Genomic DNA, 27,229 nt, shown 5'->3' on the forward strand with positions numbered 1-27,229 from the left:
CTCCCCACTCCACTTCTGCAGAAACGTTTACAAAATAGAAAAATGTATGTAGAAAATTTGGTTCTTTCCCAACATCCTGAAAGAAGTAGAACCAAGTGACAAATGTAGAAACGTCAGTTCATTGGCTGTAGATAAATCTCTACCATTTGGGCTGCTTCACTAGGTATCAGCCCTGATCTAGATGCTGCTCCCTCCCTGCCTGTCACCCCCTGGTGTAACATGAGTCTGACTTCCTCCCTATCCATCTCCCAAAACAACAGGCTCCCCTTGTTGCAAGGAACACCTGGTCAGCATCTCAAGAGTCAACTATCCAATCACAAAAACAACACTCTCACTGCACTCTCTCTAAGTAGCATTATGTTGTAGGAATACAAAGACAAATTGATATATCTAGGTATTAGTTTTCTTTTGCCGTGTAACAAACTACTCCAAATCTAACGGTTTTGAAACATTACACATTTATTGTTTCACAGTGTCTAGGTCAAGAGTTCTAACACCATCTCTCCGAGTCTCTGCCATGGCTGCCTTTTCATCCAAGTACTTAACAAGAGAAAGAGAGAGAGAGAGAGAGAGAGAGAGAAAGAGAGAGAGAGAGAGAGAGAGAAAGAGAGAGAGAGAGAGAGAGAGAGAAACACTTTCAAGATTGTTCAGAGTTCTGGCAGAATTCCTTGCTTGAGTTAGAAGGAGTGAAGCTCCAGGTCTTTTGTGGCTTATGGTCCTCAAGTCTTCAAGGTTGCTCCTAGTTCCTACAACTTGACATTCCACATGCAACTGACAGCATACGGTTTTTGTCGTTTCTTGGCCAGCACAAGAATTTCTGAGTCCAGTTTGGTAAATCAGAGCCTTGTAATGACTCAACATAATCAGGCGATTCACATACCATAATCTTACCAAATAGTGTAACTGAATCAAGAGGTAATAGCACAATGTGCTGAGGATCCCATATGGGTGTCATTTCATGCCCAGACTGTACCACCTTGTACCACCTCCCACCTAGCTCCCTGCTTGTGGCCTGGGAAAGCAATAGAGGACAACCCAAAACCTTGGGACCCTGCACCTGCTTGGAAGATCTGGAAGAGCTCCTGGGTCCTGGCTTTGGATTGGCTCAAGCTCCAGCTGTTGTAGCCACTTGGGGAGTGAACCAGTGGATGGGAGATGTTTTTTTGTTTCTCCTTCTCTCTGTAAAATCTGCTTTTCAAATAAAAACAAACAAATCTCAAAAAAAAAAAACCACCAAGTTTACAGAGAAATAGAAATTAAATCTAAGTTTAGGGCCAGGTGCTCTGGCACAGTGGCTAAGCTACTACTGCATTCTGACTTCCATATGGGTGCTGGTTCAAATTTCAGCTGTCCTATTTTCTATCCAGCTCCCGGCTAATATGCTTAGCAAAGCAAAAGAAGATGGCAGAAGTACCTAGGCACTTGCCACCCATGCAGGAGACCTGGAAGAAGTTGGTTTCAAATTGTCTCAGCCCTGGTTCTCGCAGCACATTGGGCATGAACCCAGCAGAGAGAGGATCTCTCACTGTGTCTTTCCTTCTCTCCGTCTGGAACACTGCTTTTCAAATAAATAAATCAATCTCCATATATCAGCATGTAAGTTTAATTCAGCACGAAAATGTCTGAGAGCCATGTGTGGTTTTCTCTTCTAATCTCAATTTTTGTTAAGCTTATGAAGTCCTCTCGGATGTCTGATGCATTCCAAAGGTTTGCAAGTGGTGAGGTACATGGAGGAAACGAAATCCTGTGCTCACTTTAGTTTCAAAACACTGTTTAAAAAGTATCCTTCAGTTTATGCATGTGGGAACTTCTTCCTGCCTTATTTCCTAACTTTCAGGAAAAGACTAATTACTCAATTGCTATAATCTTTCCTTTTTAGTAATTTCATTGCACACATATTTAGATTTTTTGAAAGTTTGTGTAATTTATTTTGTGAACTTCTGAATGGTAAAAAAAAATGGCATAATGTACCACAAATTTTTCTGCAATTTACTTTTTCAACAGAACATTACGTTCTTAAAATTGATTCCTACTGCTTCATAGAGCTGTTGATCAATCACTTGCAGACACTTCCATAGTGAACAGACGGCTGAGGAAACATCTATTTCATTAACATACACCAAAAGCATTTCCAGTTTCTACTCTCATGCATAAGCGTTCACTCAGCGTTTTTACACGTCTCCTAGCTCACCAACACAAGGATTGTTGTTGAATTCACATCTTTGCTTTCAGACCAGGGAAGGCCTCCCCAAGAAGCCGTTAAATGTTATCAGGACAATAAGATGCTGGGCTCAATGCTGGGTATGTGCTTGCAATGAAGGAATCTCAACTGAACTTGAACTGTGGTTATGCACCATGGAGGGAGGGTTGTGGGAGGAGCGGGGGAAATCCAAGCACCTATAAAACTGTATCACATAATACAATGTTATTAACAATAAATAAAAAAAAAAGAATTCACATCTAAAAGCAAAATCATGGGTTTTTCAAGTATGAAAATATTCTATTTTATAAGAATGAAAAATTACCTTCCAAATTACCTTTTTAAATTTAGACTTTTATCAGTAATTTATGAATTCCATTTAACCTATTCCTTTACCAATCAGATTTCTTGACATTGACATTTAGGAGCTGTAAAAGTTTATTTTATTTTTATCTCAGTTTTTTATTTTTATGAATATTAGTGAAACCAAGCATTTTATATATGTTTATCTGATACTTACTTATACCTCCACTTTGGGAGATTTCATTCAAACAATTTATTTTTCTATTGTTTACATTTTGGGGTCATAAGTTCTTCATACATCCAGGGCCTGAAATTTTGTTCATTCTAGTGTCAACAAAGTATCTGCTCAATCCCTTCCCACATTCCAGTTTACATGCTTCAGGATGGCTCCCACAAAGAAGTGTGCCCGGCATGGTAGTCTAGCAGCTAAAGTCCTCACCTTGAATGTGCCGGGATTCCATATAGGCAACAGTTCTAACCCTAGAGGCTCCGCTTCCCATCCAGCTCCCTGCTTGTGGCCTGGGAAAGCAGTCGAGGACAGGGACCCTGTCCAAAGACCTGGGACCCTGTACCCACGTGGGAGAAGCTCCGGGATCCTAGATTTGAATCGGCTCAATTCTGGCCATTTTGGCCACATAAGGAGTGAATCAATGGAAGGAAGATCTTCCTTTCTGACTCGCCTCTTCTCTGTATATCTGACTTTGCAATAAAAATAGACACATCTCAAAGAAAAGAGTGGGGAGAAAAACCTGTACAGTTCTGTCATCAATGAAGTGGTGACCATGGAGTGGACTTCCAGAAGCATGGCCCTGGACACTTCCAGGGATGCAGACTCCAGATGTGTGCACATTCCTGACCACAGTGTCAGGAATGCTGCATATTGCCCATGTCCTCATCACCACTTTCAAAAATCTACAGTCTATGGATGAAAACTGCTGATTGTCAGTGAGAGCACTGTCAAGCAAACAAAAATAGCCTTTTTAGCTCCAACTTTGATAGCTTGAAGATAATCTTTGCATGGCATCATAGTCAAATGTATTAATTACACCTTTTTTAGTTATATTTCTTGTGTCTTATTTAAGATGTCTTACAAACATAGGAACATAAAGCACTTCTTTTTCCCATTTTTTAAACAGAAAATTCATCTAAATGAATGAAGACACTAAATATCATAAGGATGTGATTTTGCCCTAGTAATATCTATATTCAGTGTAATTTCAGCAAGAAAATCTTTTGAATGGTGAGTTTTAGGATCTTGACAAGTTTATTCTATAAGTGAAATGAAAGAACAAAAGGCAATTAATACCCAAGACACTCCCAAAATAAAAGCATTTGGTAACTGAACCTGCCCTATCATCTACTCAGATGTATAATAACATATACTGATATAATAATATATGTCACTACATATATATAAGCATATATGCATATTAGCAAGCATTTTTATACAATTTAAATCTGTGTATATAAATATGTCACATATAAATTATATATAATTAATATATACCTCTTAATTGCATATGAATTTTATATAACATAATTACAAATACATCCATAAATAAATAAATATACAAGATGTATGCATGCAAAAAATAGGTATAAATCTTTGACATGTGTCAAATTTCACCAAATGATTTTGGCATCTATTAAGATAATCATATCAGTTTTCATATGTTCAGTTTATGTAGTAAATTATGTTTCTAAATGTATAATGTGAATGTTTCCTAGAATAAACACAATTTTATTTTAGTGCATCATGGTTTTATATACCATTTCTTTAATAACATTTCTTTGGAAAAATTTTTCACTTTTAACTTTTGTTTTTCTGTCCATGTCTGACATATGAATCAAGATGCTACAAACCTCTGAGTGATTGGAGCACAATCTATTCTTTGCATGTAATCTCCAAAAAAGTTTTCCTATTGTACTGAGGAATATTAGAATTTATTACTTCTATCTGACTGTGTTTTGGTTCCATTAGCCAATCTCTATCTCTAGCTCCCATCACTTCACATTTCCCAGCCTTTGCTGATCACAATTCTAAGTTCACATCACCTGACTCTTTGATTAGTCAATATTAGAGAATACATGTGGATTATTGCCTTTCTGTACTTAACTTATTCTACTTAACACAATGACCTCCAGTTCTATCCATTTTGCTGCAAAAGTCAGAATTCCATTCTTTTTAATGGCAGAATGATGTTCAATGGTGCATAAATATACTTTTCATTATCAATTGATTCATCAATGAACCTCTAGGTTGATGCTCCAACTTGGCTATTGTGAACAGTGCTACAACAGACATAACAACACATGTACCACCTGGACAGGTGATTAAATTTTCCTTGAATACATACCCAAAATTGGGACATATGGGTCATATGGTAGATCAATTTTTCATTTTTGAGAAACATTTATACTCCTCTTGATAGTTGCCACATTAACTTGCATTTCCACTGATAGCATATTGGCATTCCCTTATCTCCATATTTCCATCAGCATTTTTTGTCTTATTGCACGAATTTTGATATTTATTGTGGTTGGTACATGATTTTTTGTAGTGATTTGTGCCACTCCCTCCAGTGAGTTTCAGATCTGGGCTCTTAAGTTAGACTTCCACCACAGTCTCCAGAGAAAGAAAAGGAATTGTACCCACCAAAACCAAAGGCAAGTGTGAAGGACATGCCAATAAAATAATGACAGAAGACTAAATCAATGAATAATCAGGAATAAATTACCACTTACTCATATTAACCCTGAATGTAAATGGTTAAACTCATCAATCTAATGTCATAGACTGGAACAAAAACCCATCTATCCGTTGCCTACTGGAGATGCATCTCATCAACAAAGACGAGAGGAAACTATCTCATGGGTTTTGATGTTTTTGTTTTGAGTTTCATTTCTTCAAAACACTTTTTTTTCCCTCATTAACTTCTGCAGTGACTCACAGATCATACAGTAGCATCATTTTCTTCAAGGTTTTTGATTTTCATTTCTTCAGCAACACATTAGTCATTCAGTAGCATGTTATTTAACTTCATGGCATTGTACACTTTTTTTTCATCCTGTTCTTGATTTCGTTTTGTGACTTTTCATTTAAGGAGATGTATAGTAACTGTAAAGGAGGCTATCATATCCTCATATCCATGGCATGTTGTTTAATCTCATGGCACTGTAAACTTCTGCTTTTCTTCCTGTTGTTGATTTTGTATTGTAGCTTTTCACTTTGGGGGATTTATAGTGACTGTGGAGACTGACAGGTTCAGTTGTGAGGATATGGTCCAGTGTGTTCTACTTCCAGATAGAGGATGGACTCCCAGTGAAACTGTTGGATGTGTCTGGACAGTTGGATCCGGCCTCCCTGCCATTGTCCATCGCCAAAATGATGAACTTACGACTGTTTATGAGGAACTATGCTGTTGTAATGATAAGGGAAAACTCAGTATGTGTGTATGGAGTGGGGGAATGCGGAGAAGGGGTAGGGGGATTCCCAGGGCCTATGGAACTGTATCATGAAATGATGATGATGATGATGATAATAATAATAATAATAGTAATAAATGAAAAATAAAATTAAATAAAGCTTAAAAACTTTACTAAGCAAAGTAAATGTTTGTTTGTAAATAACTGTTGGATAAATAGCCAAATGTTCAATGAATTCCTCATACCCACCAAAAAAGTGTTTTTTGGAATACTGGAATGATTATTTTGAAAGTTTTGAAAAACTAGGACAGATGACTCAGTAAACACTGGTATTTATTTCTACTATTTTTGCTCTTTAATATTTGTTTTGTTTTAGTTACTTGAGAAGTATAGTGATAGAAAGGGAAAGATAGCAATGTGAGAGACAGAGAAAGGGGAGAGAGGGAGAGAGAGACAGAGGGAGAGGGAGGGAGAGAGACAGAGAGTGAGAGAAAGGGAGAGAGAGGGGGAAAGGTAGAGACAGTGAGAGAGAGGGGGAGTACAGGAGAGAGGAGGGGAGACAGAGGTGAGGCAGACAGAGGGAGGACGAGACAATAGACAACCACCCCCCACCCCCATCACAGCTGGATCAGGCTGAAGACAGAAGCCATGGATCTCCATCTGGGTCTTCCACAACAGAGACAGAAGCCCAAGCCCTTGTGCCATCCTCTCCTGCTTTCGCAGGCGCTTTAGGGAGTTGGATGGAAAGCAGAGCACCAGGACTCAAACCTGTATTCAGATATGGGATGCTGGTGTCACAAACAAGCAGAAGGCAGGGATACAGCTTTAAACTGTTGTGTCACAATGCCAGCCCTACAGTGTTTTTGATTTACATCTTTCCTGATTGCTCAGAACACATTGTATTCACTGCTAATTGTTTCAAATTATGTCTTGCAAAACTTGCCTGTAAAATAATGTTTACTTTTTAAATTTAATTTTAAGAATTCTACAGGCTTTCTATATTTTCCTGTCAATTGTGATAAATTATTTGGGGGTGGAGGAAAGAAAGATTTGTTCATTTTATCCAAGTTTTCAACATTATTGCTAAAAAATTTTTCATGTTATTCTCACTTTTTGTATACTTCTGCTATGGTTATAGTTATAGCCTGTCTTCATTTCCAGTTTTTATTTGCATTTTTTCTCAGTTAATCATGGCAGAAGTTGGTTCCATGAGAAGATTAATAAAGACGAAATTCCAATTTTCTTGATCAGTTTTACTTATTCATTTTCTTTGCTTTAGATTTTATTAGTTTTTAATAGTTCTTACTCTCGGTTATGTTCTTACTTCTACTTCCTAGGATATTTGCTGTTTTCAAGAATGTACAAACATTATCTAGATGCAAATTCTTTTTTTTTTTTTAAAGATTTATTTTTATTATTTTTTCATTGGAAAGGCGGATATACAGAGAGGAGAGACAGAGAGGAAGATCTTCCGTCCGATGATTCACTCCCCAAGTGAGCGCAACGGGCCGATACTATGCCGATCCGAAGCCAGGAGCCTCTTCCGGGTCTCCCACGTGGGTGCAGGTTCCCAAAGCCTTGGGCCGTCCTCGACTGCTTTCCCAGGCCACAAGCAGGGAGCTGGAAGGGAAGCGGGGCTGCCGGGATTAGAACCGGCGCCCATATGGGATCCCGGGGGTGCAAGGCGAGGACCTTTAACCACTTGCGCCACCGCGCCGGGCCCTAGATGCAAATTCTTAACTATCATTTTTCAGCTCCTAATTACTAAAAAGTACCTTCCACCTTCTTTTAAAATATGTATTAGGTGATAATTTTTCTTATTACTATGAATTTCACTTTTAGTGTAAAAGTTACTTAAGTATTATCTTCATCCTTATTTTTGTTGTAATGATTTTTGATGTTATCATTTATTATTTTGAAACTCCTAAATTCTTTAGAATATTTAACAATTCACAAATATTTGCATATATTTTAACTCTAGGTAGTGATTTTTATTGTAAAGTCTCTGGCATATAGAGCTGTTTTTAGATATCAATGCTTCAGAAATTACTGGTACTTTATGGAGCTCAGAAAATTGCATACATAAATTTTGAACAGACAACTCAAAATAAAGTATTTCATTACATTTTGTTTAAAGTTTTCTTTCAATATTTATTAATTCAAGCATTTGTGTTAGCATTCTATATTTCTTCTACTTAGAGTCATCATCATGGTTAGTATTAATTTACTTCTTGTTCTATAAAGAGCTAAGGGATTATGTTGAAGTCTCTTGTAATAACAAATACGCACTTTTATTCCTATACATGTATCAAGGCTTATTTTACATATTTTCAGCACAGTTTATTAGCTTTACAAGTTTAAAATTGCTTATTCTTACAAACATAATTTTTCTATCATTTTGCAGTAATATTCTGTTATTAATAATGTCTTTGGTCTTGGATGGCTACCCAAATTTTCAGTTGATCAGTGATTTTTCCACTGTGTCATTTTTCATTCTTTGATTTTCAGACATTTCGTGTCTTTGTGTTTTGGGAGAGTTCTTTGTAAGGAGTATTTTTGTACAGTTTTTAAACCCCAATAATGAGTCTTTGTCTTTTAAATGATGTGCTTAGTGTGGTCACATTGATGAGAGTATTTATAACTTTGGATTTATTCCTGCCACATCCTTTTTATTTCTTATTTGTTTACTTTCTTAATTTCTTTTCTCCACCACTCGCAGTCATACTTGATTGCTGGGTCTTAGGAATGTTGTTTGTTATTATATTTTCCCCTTTATGTTTTTAACTTAATTCCATTTTAACTCAATTTTGACTTAATTCATTCCTTTGCTCACTGGGTCCTTTTCCTTTTCAATATTTCTTTTGCAACACATCTTCCTGCTTCCTGGAGTGCAACATTTATGTTTTCAGTAAAGGTCTATGGTGGCAAGTTCCATTTTTGTCTTTATAAAAATGTCTTCACTATGGTAGTTCTTCAGAGATAATACTAGTGGTGATACTATTGCAGAAGACAGTTTTGTTTTCTTTAGTTTTCCCATTCTAACTCTGAATATATTAGCATACTGAACAATGGTTTGTGTTGTTGCAGCATATATCTGACAATCTACTTTTCCAACATTTTTAGTCATTTTTGGTTTCTTTTGTCTGGCTGGATTTTACCTTGGCATTTTAGATCTTCAATACAATGTATCTCAGTTTATACTTATTCTTAATATGTCTATGCATTGTGCTTCCTTTATGCATTGATGGAGTTCTGCTAATCTCTTCTGGAAAAATCGTAGTCATTCAAAGATTGGTTTTCCTTTCTCTCCATCTTTCCTTACAAGAAGTTCTGTTGAATATCTTCATACTTCTTACCAGATTTCTGACTTACCTCATGTCTTCGTGTTGCATTATGGGTAATTTTTATACATTCCTTCCAATCCAGTAATAGTCTGCTAATTTCTGCCTTGAATACATTGAACATTTAATTTAGACAATTTTCTTTTACTTTTTTTGCATTCTAGTTGGGTCTTTTTGAAATCTGTATGATCTTTTTACAGAATCTTCTCGTTTGTTTTTTTAAAAAACAAACGGGATTTTTATATAGTGTATAGACAATGTAACTTGGTTCTGCACTCATGCCTATTTCTAGTCTCTCCATTTGTTTTAAGCACTTTAGATGATTTCTGATTAATTTTCACCATCCCACAGTTTTACATATCCCAAACGTAAAATAAGACATGACTCTATTTAGTAGTTGTAATAATCCCTTATAAAAATAAAATTCCAGAGCACACCCCATCAATCCTCTCTGTCTCAATACCGAGTAGGTCTTATTAGTCAAGAGTTACCAGGCAAGCACATGTACTCCAGATCTCATTTATCTACAAAATTATCCCTTAATTTGCCTATAATTGTCTTAGGCAAGCCTGAACTCAGGGACAGCTTGGTTGGTTAGTGCTCTTCATGCCAACCAATTAGGCACAGTTCACACAATTGCCTTAGCCTCAGTTGGGAGTTTGTCCAGAGGCCCAATGGAAATGTTACACGACCTCATCAGTGACAGAATCATGGTTACACAGTTCTGAGAAGTGATCATTGCTGATTGAAGAAGTTCCTTCCCCCCTAAACATCCCTGTGTTGACTCTGCTACTAAGTACATTTCCCATTCTTGACTTTCAAAATATCATGAGAATAACTGAATATGAGTATGTTGCTGGTGATAGGCACAGGAAAAGGCATTGTTTTTCTCTCATTCTACATTTTTTCTTTAGCCTTTGAGACAGTATTATACTGGAGTTGCTCTCACGTGACTGCATACCCTCATCTCTTGCTCTCTACACTGAAACAATGATATCATGTCCAGATGGTGGCTTCCATGAACTCTGAGTTCCCTTAACTGAGCTACACCTTTCACCTAAGGAACAATCACCAGACTTAATCCTTGTCTCTCATCCTACACAGCAGCGATTCAAGAAATAAAAGAACTAAATGCAGTTATTGAGGATTTAAAACCAAGCACCAAGGCACTGTTAGTGCATGTTCTCCTTCAATTTTCATAACTACCCTGTGAAATATAATAGTATTTCCAACTTATAGGTACTTCACTGAAATACTAAAGGTTGCTTAACTAGAAAGTTGTAGAGGCAGGATTATTAAGGGCAGCTGCTTCCTTTATTGTATAAATTTTTCTTACAACCATTCTAAGAGTAGGGTGGTGTTTCCATTTTACAGTGAAGAGTTGAAAGCATGGAAAGGGAAAACATCATACTCCTGGCAGGTGGCAGGGCCAGGGAAGTCTGAGTACACAGATGGCACTTCTAGCCACAATTTGCTGAGGGTCTTCACCTGTTAATAAAACTAGGAGATGTGGTGAGTGTAAATACATTCACTTTCTTCTATTTACCAAACCACCAGCCAACACTAATAAAGATCTGCCAGTTCCCACCCCAAAATCTGAAATCTTTACAGAAATGCAACTATATCTCTTTTGATATATAGTTGTGACTCATTTTGCCATCCTCTTGAATTAGAAATGGAAATGCTCCTCATAGTGCAGGATTTCTCACTCCCTAGTTTCTCAACCCAGCACTGCTGACCTGTTGGACCAGATAATTCTTTGTTATCTACAGATATTCTGTGCATTGAGCAGTATTGTTGACTTCTACTAATGTCAATGGTATTTCATCCCCCCAATTATGGCATCAGAATTATCTTCAGAAGTTAGCAAATGCCCCTTGAGAGACAAAACTACCCCTGTTGCAGCATCATTAATCAAGGAAATCTCTAAATATAAACAAAATAATGTCACTGCTGCTACAATCAGATTCTGCCTAATATGAGTTGATTAGTCCACAAAAGAGAGCCCAAGCAGTGAGAAATGAACCTGGCCTACACTGAGTCAGGAACCTGTAAGCATGTCCCTGCTCCTAGCAAGAAAAAGAAGGCACGGAACTGGGAAAGCAGCCAGAGACATGGGTCTATTGAAGAGTCAATTTTAGAGAATTCAAATGAAGAATGTTGGAACAGTTATGTAGTGATATGGGAAGTGGGATGGGGAATCAAACACCTCATTACATGAACTATCTTAAACACTTGTTTATCATTAACTTTTGCAATAATCAAATGGACCAGGTATAACATATAATTTTCATTGTATAGCTTAGGACAGAGAAAAGGAATGTCAAAGTGAATGAAACAAGTGACCAACATTAGAAAATGAAGCAACAGGAACAAGGGCTGATTCTTCAAAGACAACTTCTATGCTCTAATCTAGGGATGACAATTGAATCTTTGGATGATGGCATGCCTTTCATTCATTCATTTAGAAAAATGTAGGCACACCTACCCAGGCTAGATATTGCTGTATCGATCAATACCATAAACACAGTTGAATCCAATGTAAAAACTCAGATAAGTTATATATGTATATATTTTATAAATATATATTTTATTAATTATATATATACACACACACACAGTATCTAAACACAGTGACAAACACATACACAGGGAGTGTTATGAGACCAGAGGAGAGAGGGGCAAAATGGAGTCTTAGGAAAGTAATGAAAATGATTCCCAGGGAGGGCTTCACAGAGGAGGTAGCTTGTGAGCAAAGCCCAAGAACATTCAGAGTTGAAATCTGTCCAAGGGAACAGCAGAGATCTCCCAATTTACTGTTAAATATCAACCGTGGTAAATTGTGGTTTGGCTCTGACAACAGAAAGTGCACCACCCGTTTGCATGAAAAGGAATGACAGAGTGTTTTGGGGTGCCAAAGAACCCAGAGTAGTTAGCCAAATGAGGGGTTTCGGTTTTTGCCAGGATGCTGAGAACCTATGGTCATCCCCATTAACTTAGGCTCCACTAGAAATAGAGTCAAAGGTGAGAAGTGAGGAGCAATGGGAAGAGAGAGATGCTCAGGAATCGCTCACACAGCTGTGGGCATTGGCCAGTCACATCTGTCAGCAGGCTGGAAAGCAAGCCAGTTTCTGTACTGCAGTCAAGAAGATTCCTACTTCTTTGCGAAACCTCGGTGTTTGTTCTTATACCCTTCAACTAACTGGATAAAGCCCAAGCTCATTATTTGAGAAAAGAAAACTGCTTTATCCAAAGTCTGCTGATTTGAATATTAATTATACCTGCAAAAACGTTCAAAGCAACATTCACATTGGCCAAACAATTAGGTACCATAGTTTAGCCACATTGGCACATACAACTCACATTTACTCTTCTCCCCCCAGAAAAAAAAAATATTAATTCCTATCTGGAAATCCACTAGAGCTAGTAAGTTAAAATCTCCACACTCCATTGTGTAATAGGTTTCAGATCCTAGGGCAAGTTTTAGCCTGAGATTGGGAAGAAAACATAACCAGCAATTTTTAGTTGAATATTTTACTATCATCCCTAGAGCCATAAATCCTGATGGCCCTAACCCTGAAACAGGTCACTGAAAGAGACTATGTAATTCTTCAAGTTTTGGCAAATCAACATCTATTTTAAATATGCAAAAATATCTTTGTCTTTAATGGAATCCTAGATGAGTATTTTTATAAAATAATAAATTAGGTAGTATGCTTTATAGTTCAAAGAAACATTCATAATTTTCTCATATCATGCGATAAAATGCCTTAACTTGAGCTGTGTCCATGCATGGACATGTGTAGGTTCATTCCTGTCTTCTCTTAGCTCACAGAGGAATGAAATAATTTCATTCAGGTCTTATACACCAGAGTATGCCTGAGCATGCACGTGTATATATAAGCAATAATGTCAGTTAACTGGCGTGGGTGAAAGAATTTCTTTCCATGGCCAACATGTGTTGCCTATATCAGGACTATTATTTTTCTCACATTGAAACACTGAAGTTACTGAAGGAAGGAAGGAACCCGCAGTGAAGAGATCTGTAAGATTATCGCCTTGGAATTTACTTTCACTTTTTGATCTCTTCAATAAAGATAGAAAATACTCACTTATAAGGAATACATCATGACTCCTAACCAGACATCCTTCATTTTATAGTGAGATAATTTGTTACATAATACATGTTTTAACAACCACTCCATGCAAAGAAATCTGTGACACATCTAACAAAGATAAGCTATTATAAAAAAAAGCAAATGTCCCAAGTTTCACCCTGACAGAAAAGAGTGTCAGAAATCCATGAAAAGGCAGGCTCAGCCAAAATCAGGTTGATTATAAAAGCAAAAATTTTACTCCAGTCCAGTGATGGCAGGGGGGAGTCAGGGCTGGAAAAAACATAAATTATTCCTGTTTAAGAGACATTGAGACAGTGATAAAAATGTAAATGCAACCCAGTCACAGAAACTCTGTACCAGCTGAATAAATTCAAACGAGAGGCTGAGTCAGTATCTTGCTGCTGATTAAAACCAATCTGAATGCACAAAGACAGGAAGAAGAAACCTCAGACGTTCTTTGGCAATGACAGACACATTGACCAAGCATAACAGCAACACAAATGTGAAACTGTGTGACTGATATTCCAAGTAAGTCCAAGGGTTCTGGAAGCTCTTGCCAAAAGGAAAAACTTGTATTCAAAGAAGTAGGTCTCATTTAATCCCTCAAGTGATTACTACTTCATTAATTATGATCGCAGCTACTTTTTTCTTGGGAACACATTTCATCTTTTCCTGAGAGCAGCATGAGGGTTCCATTTTATTTGGAATTAGTGCACCCTTTCCTTACTAAACATACACAGACATGGCTACCCAACCTTAGCTCTACATGTGATCTGACAGCCAGCATGAGTCCTGTGCTTCCTTGACAACTAAATTTCAGAAAGGGGAACCTACTGACCACTCCTCCCCACAGTCACAGTGGAATACAAACAATATTGTCATATCTGGTGGAAACATGTCAAGAAATACAGCATAAACAGGAATATATGTATTTTTCATGTATAATTCAGTAATTAAAAGCATGAGGTCATAATTCAGGCTCCCTAGATTAAGCAGCAGGCCCATCACTCAAAAAAAGTCAGTCTCTTAGCTTTTCTCTGTTGTTTTCTTGCCTCTACAGGGATAATTACCTATCCATTGTGAGAGCTGAATGAGTTAAACATGTAAAATCTTGGGGTATACCCCACACAGAGTAAGTTCTCAAAAATGTTAATTCTTATTAATATATGCTTACATTGAACATTTGCCACCCACATTGGGGTCAGACGAATGAGTTGAGTGCTTAAGACAAAAGTTATTAGGCAGTTTATTGCGACTGTATGCATCTGTTTAGTAGCACAAATTCTATGCTTGGTTCTATGCACAGATAGAGTTACATGAACAACGGAGTAATAATCTGTGATCTCTCCCAGTTTAGCCACAAGCCCTTAAGATCCATTTTAATACTACAGTAAAGTTGAACTTACAAAATTCTATTAATACCAGGTAACAAAGTTGTGTGATGGGCCCATTCACAAATATTGCCAAGTAGTCTTTTGATGCAAAGAATTAAGATGCTCATGAGAGGTCACAAAAGAATTGTGAACTAATCCAAGTTTTGCTTTTGTGTGAATTCTGCCACCAGCCAAAGTATGCACCATAATGAGCTTCTCTGCAAAGAAGAAGGAGCTTTGGTAAAGCCAGATAAGGTACCTGTGGGTTGAAGGCAGTGAATGTAGCGTGCACATACACACACACACACACACACACACACACACACATTGCCTCACCCTAACTTCTCACCAACAGGCAAAATGGCTTGAGCATTCACCAGTGCACATCCCAAAGAAATATCTAACCAGGCAGTTATGAAAATAAATCACTCACAGTACCTTTGGTGACAAAATGACACAGGCAGGGCTGTTGACAGTTTCTTAGCCACTTTCTCTTAGCAGGTGGCTCAGGGGCTTTTTTGCTTGGCAATCAGCAGCTGACAGGCCACAGCAGCCTGGAAGCTGCCCTGATTGTCCTCACAGGAGCACCAACTTCTAACCTATCCTGATCACATCAATTCTCATTTGTCCATTTCCTGTCCTGCTATTTTCCCTGGCTGCATCCTAAAAGTAAATGTCAAACCATGTCACTTGGGAGTGGAGGTGAATAGCTTACATATGAGTCTAAGTTTGTCTTGCCCTACAAGGGTACACAGCAAGGCATTGTAAAGTCATAGCAAGGGCCTTCTTCACTCCAGCCTGGTGGATGGATCAGATTTAGACCTGAGCATCTACACATTTTAAAGGTCGTATTTTTAGTCCTTGCTTCCATGATACTAAGAATTTACTATGCTATGATATTGGATAAGAAATGAAGGCTACAATACAGATCATTCTAAAACAAGGCAGAAGCCAGGGTAGATAATATAGAAGGAGGTTTAAAAAATTGTAGGAAAAGGGAAAGATATAAACAGGAGAGGCCAGGAATGTGTGCAAGCCAATGAGTGGTTCAATCTGGTAAATGCATGCAGATCACAGACCTTCAAAAAGCACTGTCTTCACAATGTGCCCTGTATTACATATCACACTTAATGGTATGTAATTCTCCTCACACTAGTTGATCAAAACTCAAAGTTTATGTTTAAAGTCCTTAAGAGTATCTCAGACTCTGAAGCATTGTGGTTTCTAAAATTCAGTGAGAATCATGACTCAGAAGTTGGAGATGTGTGAGTCGATTAAGATACTCACACAGAGTGGGCTATTTGCTTTCCTCAATAATAATAAAAATTGGAAAACCATATAATTACTAGACCGAACAACCAGGACTCAAGGAGCACAGACTACAGTAAACAGAGGTCAGATCATTGTCAATAATTCTGTGCTAAATGGGAAACTGGTTTAATTTCCTATGCTTAAAATCATGCTGGAGAGGGGCATATTGTGACAAATTAGGCCACAGTCTCTAATGTCAGCATCCCATTTGGGCACTGCTTAGAGCCCTGGATGCTCCACTTTCAGCCCAGTTTGTATTTATTCACCTCAGAAAGCAACAGACAATGATCCAAGTACCTGAGCCACTGCACAGAAAAGCTCTAAGCTTCTGACAATGGCCTGACTCAGCCCTGGTCATTGTGGCCATTTGTGGAGTGAAACAGCAGATAGAAAACATTTTTCTCTCTCTCTCATTCTATGTGTGTATGTATGTCTCACTCCTTCCCTCCTTTCCTCCCTAACTCCATCTCTATCCCTCTATCTTCCTAATAATCTCTTCTTGTTCTGCCTTTCAAAGAAACAAGCAAATTAAAAAAAAAAAAGAGTAGAACCATGCTGAGATTCGGAAAGCTATATTCTGTCATATAGATGACACAAGTGAACAAGTGAAGACAAGGACAGAGACAGAAAAGAGTAAGCGGTGACAGAGGAGTGGAATGAATTACCAAAAAAAAAAAAAGAGGAAAGTAAATTTCCAACAAGTGAATCAGTGTTTTTTTTAAAACTCTGAACCAGAATAATCATAAATACTAGTGCGGTATCTTACATAAGCACTTTCAGTGACAAAAGTATGGACCTTGTCATTTTGACCATAATGTCATTAAGAGATCAAATTGAATAGGGCAGCTTCCTTATGATTGTGTGTCACCAGCAATCTCCAAGCACGGTGACACAGTGATCTTTCAGAGGGCCCCTGGGGTTTCTTGCTCAGAACTTTCTATCACAGGATGAACTTAGAACTACATCAGGAGAAAACAAAGACCTGAAAGGATTCTCCCTCTGGCCAGCAACTGCCTGTGACCTTTCCCTTTGTAATGAAAACCAAATCAGCCAGATTAAAACTACCAGCTCATTCAATGGGATAATTTATGTGACAGTGCCTTGAAGTAAATAAAAACCACCGGGCCTTGGTAAGGTATCATTATGCAAATTGAGATATAATGCAAGGTTCCCAATACCAGTGGTCTGAATGCGCTCCAGGGGTCCCTGTCATCTTTAAACATATGCTTTTTCCACATGTGACTATATTAGGGTAAATATATGCTAAGAACAGAAGATTTTCCAGGCCCTCTAATATCTAGGTAGCTTCAGTGTGGTCAGAGGAAATTCGAAGTATATGCAAGAGTAAGAATTAAAGATGGTGAATTGTGCTTTGCAGAACTGGGAGCTGTCCTGGGCTTCCACCGGAATGAGACCGGAAGCTGGGTCGAATGCGGCAGTATGGATAAGGTAGTGCTTCAGCAACAGCCCTGCCCTTACCCACCCACCGCCTATCAAAACCAGAAGCTGAAATAACCAGGATTCATTGCTTGCTTGTGAAACTCATCCCTTGTGGCTTGTCTAAAGATTCTGTGCTACTATGATCATCACTGCAAGATGAAGGTCAATGAGGCAGACGGTAATTGCAGCATCGCTATCACTTGAGTACAGAAAATGCTGAAACTTTCCAAGCAGGTACTGAATGCTTTAGCCTGTGCTATGGTTTGACTATTTAGTCTGTGAACTTCTATTGCAGTTTAGCTCCCAAAGCCTTATGATAATTGTAGAGGTAGAATTTTAATCCAACTGTAGCAATGAAAAGCAGAGTCTCAATGAAGTGATAAGATTGGATTAGGCTGTAGGATTCAGTCTCCTTCATTGTATCCTTATGGCTTAGGCACAAAGACAGACATATGTGTTTCTTTTGTCCATCTACAAGATGTACTATGCCATCAAGTCCATGTGATGGTCTGAGACTAAGAATGCCATTGCCAGGGCTCAGACCACTGGGGCCTGCCCAAATTTGGACACTCAGTCTCTAAAACCACAAGACAAAATAACCTTCTTTTCCCTGTAAAATTAGTCTGGCCCAGGAATTATGCTACAGTAATTAAACACTAATACAGCCTGGAAGTACCACTCCTTAGTTATACTCACTACTCATTTGCTGACACTAGCACATGGTATTTCTGCCATGAATACCAAGGCAGAAAGAAATACAATTCCATTACATACCCAGAAAGTACAAAGCCAGAAAACCCTGGCCAAATTACAGCAATAGTAGTCACATGACACATAACAGTATTTTAACAAAATTGAGCCAGCCTACTCAGATTAAAGGTATGCCTAATAGAAGATTATCTAAGTCTGCAGTAACCTTTTCCAAAGCTTCTTAACAATTGCATGAAGAACACAGGCCACAGGGGTCTTCTGTAGTACAGGTGTGTACATGAGTTACAGTTCCATTGTTGGCAGTATCTTGGCATGGAAGGTTACAGTTAGAAGCTCCACAGGGCATGTCACTTCAAGTACATCACTTGACACTCTGTCTAGTATGATAAATTAATGAAAATGTCTATAGTTGTGATTTTTTTTTCCACATGTTTAACAGGCAACCTGCAATGGTTGCATCAGCCCAGTAGAAATAATGAGCAACAATAGCCCTGTGGGCAAGCGAGGATGATGGGTGTCTTGAATAGCTTCGTAAGAGTTCCATCTATTGTAAGAGCAAGAGGAAGAAGATTAGCAATACCAAGAATGAAATAAAGTTCCCAGATTTAGAGACTAGGACTAGATACATAACATGTGTGGATATGGTCCTTATAACAACTCACATCTCACTGTACTGTTTTTCCCTTATGAAGATCACAGGTGCCCTGCTGCTGATCACTGCTCACATGATCCTGAGAGCACCCAGGATGCTTTCACGATATACCAGGCAATTGGAGAAGAATAACCCCATCCCCTTTCATGGGGAGAGGAGAGGAAACCCACAACTGTGATACAGGTGACAAATAATAGAGTGTTTAAATGGTCTATAAGCATTAGTCACAGTTCTTTTGCTCCTAACAATGCAGCCATGGATGAGTTGGGCTGTGCCACACATTAGTTGAATATGAATTACCAAGAAGTTCTCGGAATTACTCTTGACTCTCCAGCCAGTATTTTTTGCAAAAGTACTTTATATAATGTGCTTAGAGCATTGATGGATAAATCACACCCTATGTGAATGTGTTGTTAGTGTTGTTGTTATGTTTCCTGGTGCTTTCTTGTGGAGTGATTTTCTCTCAAAAGCTTCTTAAACCACACCAACCAGCTTCTGGGGGGTCCCTTCCCTAGGACTGCTGAACAATCCCAAACAAGCCTACACCTCTCCTAAAACTCACATAATCTTCATTACACTGTCAGTCTGAAAAGATTATTAGCACATGGTACACGAGAAAGCAAATCTCAGAGAGGTTAAATCCTTCAAGGTCATGGAACAAGAAGTCAAAAAGCCAAATTTTAAACTCAGGTCAGCTGGCTTTGAGCCCATTCCTACTGCAACTAAGATGGAGGGTGATTTGCCACACCAGGAGATAATTCGCAATCTCTGAAAAGATTATCAGTTGTTATTACTTGAAGAAAGGTCGGGGGTACTATTGATATCTAACAGGTAAAGATTAGAAATAGTGTTTAACATCCTACAGTGAATTAGTTAGCCCCTGTGTAAGCTTCATTGAGGATGGGGGGAATATTTGCTGCCCAATGTAAATTGTGCTAAGGTTAAGAAGCCTTGATTTAGAGAAAGATAAAAGCATATGAAACTGTCAGAAAGGGATGAACAGCACAATGTGAAGAAACATGTATTCATGATGGAAAGTTGAGCAGCACAAACCAAGGGGAGGAATCAATGCAAGAACATTTGCAGAAAAAGAAAAGTGCATGTAAAGGAAAGCACTGAGCGCAGAAACTGAAAAGACACACAGGGGCCCAATTTTGGAGCCTTGGAATGCTAAGAATTAAAATACAGAATGCCTGGGTCAAAACAAAACACTACATGATCTCAGGAATATTTATCTTGGGGCTACAACCCAGACAGCCACATGGCATGAATACTTGCTCCAAAATTAATTCTTTATTTACATATTCTACATCTGCGCCACCTACATATTGTTTTAAAACAACTTGCTTCTATCTCATCACTTGAAGAAGAAAAAACGAGGTGATGTCACTTGCCTGGAGTCACAGACATGTTAGTGACCAGGTTCTAACTGGAAGCAAATCTTGGAATGCCAGAGTTTCTATCCTTGCTTGGTGCCTGTTCTAATTCTGCATATGCAGCTTTGTCCTGAGGGTCCCCAAAGCACAGCACCCTTAACCCCTTTTGTTATCCATCATGATCCCTCTTGTATTTGTATAGTGAGTGCTGTTAAGCCTCCTTTTCCCAGTTCCTACTTGAAGGACCTAAAATGTGCAAGGTCAAATTCTTGCGCAAACCAAATAGTGTTTTTCTACTCTTAAAAAAAGAAAAGAAAAGAAAAGAAAAGGTGTTGTTGAGAAAGGGGGATAGGAATACATAGAAGGGCTATTCTTTGGCCTTTTAGAAGCAGTTTCCCAGAATTCTGATTGGGCCCGACAGGTATTTCCCATTTCAGTTTTGGCATGTGGGTTCAAATATAATGAAGGAGAGATTTGGCTAAATAGGCAAGAAACATAATCTTAAAAAAGAAGCCCAGGGATAAATTCAGTCGAAGCAACTTGTACCAAGAAACAACCTTCTTTGACCCACAGGACATTTCACAACCCAAGAGCTTTGTTTTGGAATTTTTTTTTAACTTATTCCTCCCAGTTGGGCAAAAACATTACATTCCCAAGACCATGCCACTACAACATAAAGGTTATTTATTTCCAAACAAGAGAATTAGGAAATGTGAAATTTAAGGCTTTAAGACTAACATGAACTCATCTCCAAGAGACAGATGGTATTTAGTATTTTCAATGAAGAAGCTGCTAAATGTGAAAACTTAATACGTCTGGGATGAGTCATAGGGTGAGTTAATTCACTAAAATCTCAACTTTCGCATTTCCTGATTAGATTTTTTTCCTCTTTTTGTCTTTCAACCTGGCATCACTGATCCTAACAATTTTCCATTTAACACAAAGGAAATACTTCGCATTTTCGTCTATGTGCAATCTCACCTAGGGTCAATCTAGGATACTGTCCTCACGCTTAGTTTAAAAATACAGATGGACTTTTTTTTTTTAAGTCTTAAATTCATGTTATATTTTATATAGTATACATAAGAACATTTTTCTCTCTTTCCAAACATTTCCTATTAGAGTATCTCCAACTAACCTCTGCTTATTTCTGCTAAGTGCTTTGTGAGTCCAAGTATAATCTTTATTTAGACTGGAAAGACAGGGTTTTGTTTTTGCCCTGCTTTTTTTCATGCAACCCTTTAGTTTGTTAGATCTTGTATTAAGTCTACGAGACATAAATCTTCACCAGCATTTAGTATACTCAACAAATAATTCTTAATGTCTCATTTTTGGCAGTTCCCATGACTCCAGGGAATCTATGATGGTTCTATATATTACAAGAAATAAAATGTGATTAAACAGTCTGAGGCGACAGTTTACACCTGACTATGCCACTAAACATTTCACTCATTTCCCCATTGAGTTACCTATCTATCCAGAATCTTCACCCAGAAGACGTTACAAAATCCCACCTTTCACAGCCTCCTTCATTCTTACTTCTCCTAAGGATTCCCTAATTTTATTTCATACTTCCCCTATAGCCCTAGCTTTGCCCTGGAGGAAGAAATAATCAACCCCTTCGCAGAGAAGCTTCTACTGAACTGACATTTTCTGCACTAGTATCTGGTGGAAATTTAAAGGTGATAATTAATCTCAATTCTCCCACCACCATCACTGCCTCAACTTTGGAAGATCAAATCATTATCTGGATGACAAATAAAGCTATTTACAGGACTATGGCCCAGTCCACAGCCACAACAGATCTCTTCACTTCTCAATGGAAAATTACTTTAGCTTTGGCAGTTGTCATTCTCCCACACACATTGGGCCCCCATATACAGAAAAGAGGTCAGCCCCCTGAACGTCCTCTAGCATGTAGAAAAAAACTTTATTAAGGCAGGTAGGGAAGAAAAGGCAAAGGCATGTGACAAAAAAGGCAGTTCTGAGGGCACTGACTCACAGGTTCTAAGTATTGAAACTCTGTCCCACAATCATTTAAGTTGAGGTAGACAAGGGGATATGGACTCTTTCTTACTGTTTCTTTCCAGAAATGATAGTGAAAATGCTGTCCTGGAAACATTATCTCCTCTAATGTTCTTGAGATGTTATTTTTTAAAACTATTAGACAATGGTAGACCATTGGAGGAGTAGATGTGTCCTTGAGTTCTCTGAGATTGACTCTTACTGATGTAAATTGTCTCCATTTCAAACTTAATTCCACTATGTAAATCACCTAAGAATACAATAGAGGAAAATCTTTGAACTGGAGGAATCTAAAATAGGTTGACATGTTCATTAGATTCCCTATGCTTGAAATCGTTCTTGACTCTATATCCCATCTAAAATGATCACTAGTCAACTAACCTGATATAATTCATCTGAAGTTACACAAGTCCGAATAAAAGCAATAAGCATGACATACAAGGTTAGCAGAATAAGAGAGAATAAGAGTGACCCAAGCTTGAATTTAATCTGTCTCCCAAAATGAAACTCCTAGGGAGCAATTAAAGTCCAAACTTCAAATCCCTCTTTAGTTATAATCCAAAGAAATTAAAGGCCAACATTCTTGAAGACTACTGAAATTAAAGCCCAAATAATACCTTCTCTGCTTTGTAAAAATATTGAATATGGTTTGCTCCCTCTGAAACTCATGGTCAAACTTAATCCTCATTATGATGTATTAAAAGGTAGAATTTTTAAGAAGTGATTAGACCTTACTCTCATGAATGAGTTAATCTACTCATGTGATTAATGAGTTAATGGGTTATCTCCAGAGTGGGTCTACCATGCAAGCCTTTTACTGCTCTTCAGCCCCCCGGACCATGCCCAGCATTACATTAAGACTTTGCCAGAAAGGTCCTCATCACATGTGATTCCTCAAGGCTGGATCAGAATTACATGTCAAAATAACCCTCTTGTCCTTAGAACTCACTCAGTCTGTGGTGCTGTTATTAGCAACAACAACAGAATAAGACACAAGGGTTTTCATATTCCTTGAAAAAATCTACCTTCAGTATCTACAGCCTTTACCTGAAATAGAGGTGGGTCCTTCAAGGGCTCCAAAAACATCATTGTAACTTTAATTACAATAGCGAAAATCTAGAAACTATGTCAGTGTCCATGGACAGACAATGGACAAAGATATTGTAAGAAATATATATATGCATTATATTATACGTATGTATATGCATACGTATATGCATATGTATATGTATTTATCCCTTTGAAAAGAATAATGTGTGACATTGTGGATAAACCTGGATGATGTGGAGCTAAGCAAGTAAGGCAGACACAAAACAAAAATACTGTACAGTCTTACTACTATAAACTTCAACAAGTCAGGTTTATAGAAACAAAAAGCAAGAATATTGGTCAAGAGACAAAAGTTACACTGATATAGGATCAATGCATTCTAGAGATCTAATATAGAGCATGGGGCTGTAGTTAATGAGATTGAACTATAAATTTGATATTTATTTGGGGTAGATCTTAAGTGTTTTCATTACACACAGAAAAGGCAAGTTGTGAAGACACAGGTATGCTCATACAGTAGTATTTTGGACTTCGGGATTATTACACTAACCCTGATATGCTGACATCTGAATTTTTGCTGTATTAGAAAAGTAGAGGCAAGTGTTTGGCACAGAGACGAATATGCCACTTGGGACAACCACATCCCATATTGCAACCCTGGGTTCAAGACTCCGTTCCACTTTTGAATCCAGCTTCCCACTGACTTAGACCCTGGGAAGAAGCTGGTAATGGCTAAAGCAGTTAAACCTCTGCAAGCCACATGGTAGACCGCTATAGGATTCCCAGCTCCTGAATTCAGTCTGTCCCAGCTCTAGTTGCTGAAGGACTACAAAGACAGAACCAGTGGGTAAGGGATAATTTGTTCTACCCATGCCTTTGTCTCTCTGTCCAAGTTTTAAATAAGTGAAAAGAAGTATATATATATTTTATTTATTTTTTTTTTAATTTTTATTATTTTTTATTGGAAAGGCGGATGTACAGAGAGGAGAGACAGAGAGGAAGATCTTCCGTCCGATGATTCACTCCCCAAGTGAGCGCAACAGGTCAATACTATGCCGATCCGAAGCCAGGAGCCTCTTCCGGGTCTCCCACGTGGGTGCAGGTTCCCAAAGCTTTGGGCCGTCCTCGACTGCTTTCCCAGGCCACAGGCAGGGAGCTGGAAGGGAAGCAGGGCTGCCGGGATTAGAACCGGCGCCCATATGGGATCCCGGGCGTGCAAGGCGAGGACCTTTAACCACTTGCGCCACCGCGCCGGGCCCAGTATATATATATTTTAAAAAGCAAATCTTTATATCTTTAAAAGTAAACTACTTCTGCTACTTTGTAGATAAACACATTAAGGAACAATTCAAAGAAAAACAGAAAAACCTTTGCTCCACCTGTATCTTGCAAGTAATGTAATGTAATATTATAAGGTAATGTAATGTGATGTAAAGCTGCCAAAAGTATACAACTTGTGACAGGATAAATGTCCCATCAGTCTGTGATTCACATTTTGCTCCCTTCCTTTGGAGGCAACCTCTACCAATGCCTATGGTTGGAAATTGAACCAATGGCACCACAGTCACCAGATTTCACTTTGAAGTGTCCTTGTCTTTCTTTTCTTCTGCACATTATGCTTCTGTCCCTGCCACCAGTATGGCTCCTCTCTGGATATGCTGAACTATCAGAACTGTTTCTTAGGCTGATCAATCCTGACCATCATTAGATAATTTTGATGTACTATTATGGTCAATTTTATTAGCTCTTGCTGATAACCACCTTCAAGAAGAAGCAAAGAGGGAGAGAAGTGAAGACAAGGAAAAAGCAAATATGCTGTTTCATGGTGTAAGGTTCTGTATCACCTTTGGTTTCCTCTTCAACTTTTACCACTTCAGTTTGTCAGGACTTTGTGGCTAGCCTGCTGGACACAGTATTTTATTCTGTAGTGCTGAGACATGATGGGGGACATTTGAGAACTGTTTTATGGCACTCGGAAGACAGAATGCAACTCCTCTCCTGGGCATTTGAGGAGGCTCTCTGAAGGCAATACTGGTATTTTCTACTACCTTTTCAATCCCACTCAGAACCATTGTGAGGAAGAGGATCAAAAAAGATGGTTTTTCTTAGAGGGAACAAAATAAACGTCAGGGGAGGCTTGTATAGCCGTAGTGTTCAGAACAGAGTCACACAGAAAATTAGCTAGAGGTTCAAGTAGAGAATGAGGATTTAGATGGCCAGATTAAGGTGTTTCAAATACTTTTTAGGCTTACAAAAATATGGGATTGGAGCTTGGGAGAACACAAAGGGAGCTATCACCCTAAGTGACTGACCTAATAACATTACATAAAATTGAGGTGACTGAAGTAGTTTCAGACAGAGCAAAAGGATATTGAAATGGAAGAGCAGATGCTTTGATTTGCCAAGGAATTAGCTTCAGAACCCATATTAGTGGCTAAAACCTTAGGTCCTGAGCTAGTGGTACTAAAAGGTGAGAAACTTGAATCCACAATAATGTTTAGGAGCCAAGAAGGTCCTCAGGCCATTATTGGCACGCTCTCTCAGATCTGTCTGCTGTTTCTCTTTGCTGGTTACCATGTGATGCTTTATCCATGCATACTCCACTACTGCCAGCCTCCCCACATGACTGAACCATTGGGACTACTAACTGCAGAGTGTGAACCTCCAAAGCCATAAGCTGAAATAAACATGCTTCATTCATGAGTAGCCATGTCAGGTATTTAGTTATGGTGATGAAAATCTGACTGTTACACTCTAATTCCCAACATTTGCTAGCTCACTGGATATCATGAGACAAGGAGAGACAAGGATACTAATGATATAGGTTTCTGGATCAGCTTTGTAGGAAAATAGTGAGGTCTTTCAATGAACAGGTAAATTAGAAGAAGAGACGACGATTTGTGCTATTTCTAATCAGCAAAAAAATATCAAGGCATGTATGTCAAGCACCCTGCTAAAAATGGTGAATTAGAGAATCAGCAAGACCAAAATGGAGACTTAAGGGTCCTCTTCATGTACAACAGGATACAGAAATCATAACAATGAATGAATGTCTCAAAAGAAAGAACACAGAGTAGGGGAAGAATATTAGAAATTTGGGGGAAAAAACTGAGGAATGATTTTATTTGATAACCACATGTATTTAATGTCATAAAAATACATTGAAGGGAAGCATTTCTAGAGACAAAAATATCTATATCCCTAAGGAATGAGGTGAGTGAAACTTGCTTATGTCCTTTGATTTTTTCCAATTTTGTCACTTCTGCAGATATCAAAAACTATAAGTGCCACTGACTAATACAATATGCCAATGAAGGCAAACTGGTAATGTGAAAATCTATTATGACCTTTAAAACTTATAAAGGACATTTCCATTGGCTCATTACAATGCTTAATATCCATTTGTGTATTCATCCAGCATTGTTCACTATTTATGAGCCACCTGTTATGTGCCAGGTGCTATTGTAGACATTTGGGATCAGTGGCAAACCATCAAAGATCTTTGCATTATGTTGCATTCATTCTCTTTTCCCTTGCCAGACTGCAAGGTTGCCAGAATTTTGTTGAGGGCTTCATACACCCAGCCTCTCCAACTTGCAGAAGACTTATAGAACCAGAATATTTGGATAATTTAATCTATTTCCCCAAGTTTCCAGTTCCTTGGCTGTAAAGAATGAACTGCCACAGTTACCTTTCATGATAAGGACAGGAAGTGACATGTGGGAAGCAATCCCAATTATGTATTTTAAAATTTCATTGTGAACTGTGATTATTAGCATACACAGCAATAGATAAATGAATGTAATTCTGTACTCTGAACTCTAGGTTTTGATTCTGATTTCATAGAACACAATAATAAGATATCAGTCTTTCTACCCCAGTAAGTATAATGAGGATAGATAG

Source organism: Ochotona curzoniae, unplaced genomic scaffold (assembly GCF_017591425.1).
Source record: "Ochotona curzoniae isolate NIBS_2020 unplaced genomic scaffold, NIBS_Ocur_1.0 contig_4514, whole genome shotgun sequence".
In the NCBI taxonomy this organism is placed as follows: Eukaryota; Metazoa; Chordata; class Mammalia; order Lagomorpha; family Ochotonidae; genus Ochotona; species Ochotona curzoniae.